Below are 6,148 nucleotides of genomic sequence, written 5' to 3'. Positions count from 1 at the left end.
CTGCTTACATACCTGGGCCAGTTCATTTAAAACTCTTCAGGTATGTAAGTATGTCCCTTTTAACTTAGACCGGAATTGTTATCCCTTCAGTTTTTCGAACTGGACCGGATAATGCTAGACCGGATCGCAATCCCTGTAGCTAATTGTTGTGGCTAATCTGGATGAAAATCCCTATAGCCAAGCCATTGGACCGGACAGACCCTTCAATGACTTCACACTTCCTTTTTTTTTTCCTCTTTTTTTTTTGCTAGTCCGAAAACATTTCTTAAACCAGAACATTTATACGGAATTTCTTCAGGAATAGTGCGAGACCGACCATCGTTTTCTACATTTCCAACACCTGCACCTGAGGTGCCTGAGCTTACAGACATTGTATCACTACCCACAGACTATGTTTGCTGTATCGCTATTTGCGGACAAAAATGTCGCTTCTATTGTCAGTGATAGAGTCGTCATCATTAAGATCAGTTTCATGAACAAGATTAATTAACCCATCTGTGTACGCCGTCCCGTCATCGTCACTATAATTTTCAGAAATTTCTAGTAGGCCTGACGGGCCTCGAGGTATTTCACGTAAGTTTTCATGGGGAAATTTGTACACTCTATTAGAACTATTTACATGTCTCAATTTATACCTATCGTTTTTCAAAACTGCAGTAATGTTGAAGGGACCTTTACATTTTCGGTCAACTTACGAAAACAAAATCCCCAGCGGAAAAGAGTGACTTTAGCTTTGCCTCGACTAAAGCAAGCTTCTGTTTGTGCCCTTTTTTTTATGTTTTCGCCGGTCTTCGACCGTGCTAAATCAAGATCTAATCTAGAGGGATTATCACTCTGTTGAAACTTTAGATATTTCAAGTGAACTACCCTGAACGGCAAACGTCTATTCTATTGGAGTAAACCCTGTTACTCGACAACGTGCACTATTAAGGGCGAGTTGAATATCCCCTAAGTGCTCTTGCCATCATGATTGGTCTAAGTTACGTTCAGATCAAAGAGTGACTTGTTCATGAAACCGCTTACCATTGAATAAATTACTATGACTTTGTTTTATAAGACTACATTCTGACCCTGAATGGAACATAAAGGGGAAGCCAAAACCACTTATCTGTAACACACTGAAGCTCTGGAACACACGTTGACGTCTCTGGTTGGACCTGCCACAGCACCTGGAGCAGTGTCGTTTTTCTTCTTGTAGCGCATGGAACACCCAGAAGCTACATGGCTCGCATCACCGCACACGTAACAGCAGACTTGCAGGCGAGAGCCGGGCGCCTCGGATGAGGAGGTTGTTCAGGTTTTGCAGGCTGTATTTTTGTGAGGCAAGTAGTAGCTCGAGCCTTAAGCGAATGTGTGAGAGTCAAAATTAAATGGACACCATCCAATACTTCAACTACTTTAAACGGCCCTTTAAACTTCGTATCTAATTTCGTTTGATTATGCTCTTCGTATTAATGTGTGGACGAGCTCACAGCCCACCTTGTGTTAAGTGGTTACTGCAACCCATAGAGATCCACAGCGCAAACGCACCACACACCTTGAGATAGAAGTTCTAAGGTCTCAGTATAGTTACAACCGCTGCACCACCCTTCAAACCGAAATACACCACTGCTTCACGGCAGAAATAGGCAGGGTGATGGTACCCGTGCGGTCGATGGCACTATACGGAGCACCCGTCTGGTGCCACGTCCTTACCCACAAGAACGTCGCCGCGCTGCGACGCCGGCAGCGCGCGATCGCAGTTATTCAATGATACCTCACAGTCTCCTACGAGGCGGCGCGCCCTAGCGCAAGTGCAGCCGGAGCGCGGGGGCTCCAATATCGGCAGTCCGTGCTGGAGGCGTGGTCTCGTCGTTTGGCGGACCCGTCAGCCGGCCTCCGTACCGTCGAAGCGATCTGCCCGGTTCTCGCGGACTGGGTGGGCCGCGACCGCGGAAGTCTCACCTCCGGCTACCTGTGCAGACTCACAAGACATTTTACCACCATGCAAACTTCTTACCGCAACAAATCTTACCAGCCACCACGCAAACTACAATTTTACGGGTTCCACCTCTCTTACACGATGTTACTCCCACACTGAGGAAGCCAACCGCGAACACTTGTCAAGCACGCACAAGCACGCACTTCACCGGAAAAACCTGTATCCGCCAGCGGAACCCGAACACCGCCGCATCGCCAGACACGAACGCACCGGACGTCTTATCTTACAGGTTACGACGACTTCAGATGTGTCAATTTTTCTTCCCCACGGAAACTTGCTTGCTTTCTTGTTTGCTTGCTTGCTGAAGCCCGAAGTCATCGAACGTGTAGTGTTATTGGTATTGAATCGAGTAGATTCTAAAATTTCAGCGACAATTCACAGTCTCATGTCCTGGTTTACTGTACTAGTGCCATATAACTCTAGCAGTAGTCACTGGCTTAAAAACGATTCGTGTCGGAACTACCCACTCGTCATGACAGATCCATTATTGCGATCGAAGTTTCACTTGAGATTTGCACTTGCCTTAATTTCTTGCAATAGCTTGTTACGTGTTGTATTTCCGTTAGTAAACGCCATGTGATGACGTCGACAGTCAAACTGGGCAACATGAGCCAGAACGTAAGATGTGACGATTTCTTCGTGGCTCAGATCTTCCATCGAGGTAACAGAGACGTTATTACACGACTTACGTATGCTGCATTCACGCTCTTGTGGCGTACCACTACTAGTATTCTGATCTGCATCATGTTTTTTTTGCTGTACTTCGAACATGTTCAAACACGTCACGCCAGTGAGAGTAGAGTCCTGATCCCACTTCTGATGTAAGCTTGAGGGTAGACATTATCTTGTTGAACACCAAGTAAAACGATGTCACTTTTTGGTTCCTGATTTAATCAACAATATGTTATCTTAACAATTCACTTTAACACTTGTCCAACTTTAACCAGTACGTACAACAGTCACTGAATCACACAACGTAACAAGGATATAGTACGTGCACCAGGCAAGCGCAGTCCAACGAATGTTCATTTCAAGGCACGTTCCGCCTTTTTATACTAGCCGGCGCAGCTGGCTTATGAGTCACTTCTGTTGCAGCTGTTGTTTACGAGTGGAACGACACGACCGGCGCGCCTCGCTTGTGTGAGTCACTCCTATTGCACGTGCTATATAACATAAATATCGTTAACGCCGTCATGTACAAATTTCCCCATGAAAACTTACGTGGCCGTAAATACGTGGTCGTAAATACCTCGAGGCCCGTCAGGCCTACTAGAAATTTCTGAAAATTATAGTGACGTGACGGCGTACACAGATGGGTTAATTAATCTTGTTCATGAAACTGATCTTAATGATGACGACTCTATCACTGACAATAGAAGCGACATTTTTGTCCGCAAATAGCGATACAGCAAACATAGTCTGTGGGTAGTGATACAATGTCTGTAAGCTCAGGCACCTCAGGTGCAGGTGTTGGAAATGTAGAAAACGATGGTCGGTCTCGCACTATTCCTGAAGAAATTCCGTATAAATGTTCTGGTTTAAGAAATGTTTTAACAAACGCTACCGTACACGCAGATTAAAAAAAAAAAAAAAAAAAAAGAAGAGAATTGTATGTGGCTAGAGAGATGTTAATCCGGACTAGCAAAAAAAAAGAGGAAAAAAAAAAGAAAGTGTGAAGTCATTGAAGGGTCTGTCCGGTCCAATGGCTTGGCTATAGGGATTTTCATCCAGATTAGCCACAACAATTAGCTACAGGGATTGCGATTCGGTCTAGCATTATCCGGTCCAGTTCGAAAAACTGAAGGGATAACAATTCCGGTCTAAGTTAAAAGGGACATACTTACATACCTGAAGAGTTTTAAATGAACTGGCCCAGGTATGTAAGCAGTCTGAAGGTTATTTATAGCCAGTATAGGATTTTCTGAAGAATTATGCGAACCGAACCGTACTAGATTGTTAATATCATAGACCACGTTTTAAGTTGCATCCGTTAATGTCAGGATGAACGAACACGTTTGTTGTTCACAGACATACCATAAGAATGCGCGCACGAGGACGAGCGCACGTCAGTATGGCCGTGACGGCGTTAACGATATTTATGTTATATAGCACGTGCAATAGGAGTGACTCACACAAGCCAGGCGCGCCGGCCGTGTCGTTCCACTCGTAAACAACAGCTGCAACAGAAGTGACTCATAAGCCAGCTGCGCCGGCTAGTATAAAAAGGCGGAACGTGCCTTAAAATGAACATTCGTTGGACTGCGCTTGCCTGGTGCACTTACTATATCCTCGTTACGTTGTGTGATTCAGTGACTGTTGTACGTACTGGAAGTGAATTGTTAAGATAACATATTGTTGATTAAATCAGGAATCAAATAGTGACATCGTTTTACTTGGTGTTCAACAAGATAATGTCTACCCTCAAGCCTACATATTGTTTGTCTTTGTTTATATTTTTCATAGTGTAGTCTTGGCGAAATTTGTGATTATAGAAGTATAAAATACAATCATAATAGTGTACAAACTTACAATTCCAATTAATTATAGTCGAATTTCGACTACTGCGGGACCTCTAGTTATTATTATTATGTATGTAATTGTCAGAACGTATTTGTAAGGGTTTTCGTTTCTCGAACCAATGGCGTATTAACATATTTTTTATATTCATAGAAATCGCGGCGTATTTGTGGATTCAATGTGCGTAGTTATTGACAAGTCTGTTTTAGTTTTTCCGTTTGACAGGCTCTTTGCTGGATGGTTTGAAGGATCAATATCTCTTTTGATTTTGGTAATCTGTTTACTAAATTAGGGTTACTACGGTTATTACTACAGATTATTACGGAGTTAGGGTCGTTACGGAAAATAAACCGCATAAATCGGTTAATATTTTCTTGAAACTTCTTGAGCAAATAATGTGCATTTTAGTATTTCGTTGCTCGAGAGCGTAGATAGTAGACGTAATTAAAGCTACTTTTACGGTTAATCTCGTGTTTTTTTTTTGCTTAGGTGGGTGGACGAACTCACGGTCCACTTGATGTTAAGTGCTTACTGGAGCCTATAGACATCTACAACGTAAATGCCATCCACCTAGAGACATGAGTTGTAAGGTCTCCCTTTTACCAGTACAACGGCTGCCCTGCCCTTCAAACCGAAGCGCATTACTGCTTCACGGCAGAAATAGGCAGGGTGGTGGTACCTACCCGTACGGACTCACAAGATGTCCTACCACCAGTAACCAGGCAAACTATAATTTTGCAGGTTTGGTTTTTATTACACGATGTTATTCCTTCACCGTGAAAGTCAATCGTGAACATTTGTTAAGTAGGTATTTTATTGAAAAAATTGGTACCTGCCGGCGGGATTCGAACACCGTTGTATCGCTACATACGAATGCATCGGTCTTATCCTTAAGGCCACGACGACAAATAAATTTATTGTTATTGAAAATAACGCGTGTTATTTTATTTTTATAATATTGTTTCCGACCATCGATATATTACCAATTGGTAATATATCGATGTTTCCGATGCTTCGAAACTGAGTTATCGAGAATCGAGTTAAGAGATTAAACAACAAACATAGTTTTAACAATAAACTTAAGAGCGTTTCCTAATCGAAAAGAAATTAAAAAATTACTCTCATGTACTATAAGTTTTTCTTCAATCTTTAATTTTTTTTTCATGTAAAGGGCTGAACCTCGTGCGAGGTTTCCGTGCCTCCAGGGCGCGTGGGGTTTGTGGGTCTTACGGGTCTGTAGATGATGGGAGTAAATCTCGGGCCCAAGAATGATTTTAGAGCCCTATCCATTAAGACTACCCTTGCACTCTCTCACCCGACGTCGGATCTCGGCCCGGGGTCACAGCCCGGGCAGCGTGGGGATTCCTGTGGTCAATACTGGCTAATGGTCACGGGCTGTGTGAAAATCACATATAATAAATTTTAATCTAATCATTTTTTTGGAAATCCTACTTACGCAAAACAATGGGTTAAAGAAATTTTCAATTATCATAGCCAATGTACGTTGATTTGTATTGACTAAGTATAAATGTGTAGCGTTTAATTAAGCTGTATATAAATAACAAATATTGAAGGAGTCGAATGAGAGAAACACGTGTCTTGTTTCGTAAGCGGACAATAATTATACTGAACGTAAATGAATTTCGTTCT

The sequence above is a fragment of the Bombyx mori genome, chromosome 19 (assembly GCF_030269925.1).
Source record: "Bombyx mori chromosome 19, ASM3026992v2".
In the NCBI taxonomy this organism is placed as follows: Eukaryota; Metazoa; Arthropoda; class Insecta; order Lepidoptera; family Bombycidae; genus Bombyx; species Bombyx mori.
Note: the sequence above shows the minus strand (reverse complement) of the source record.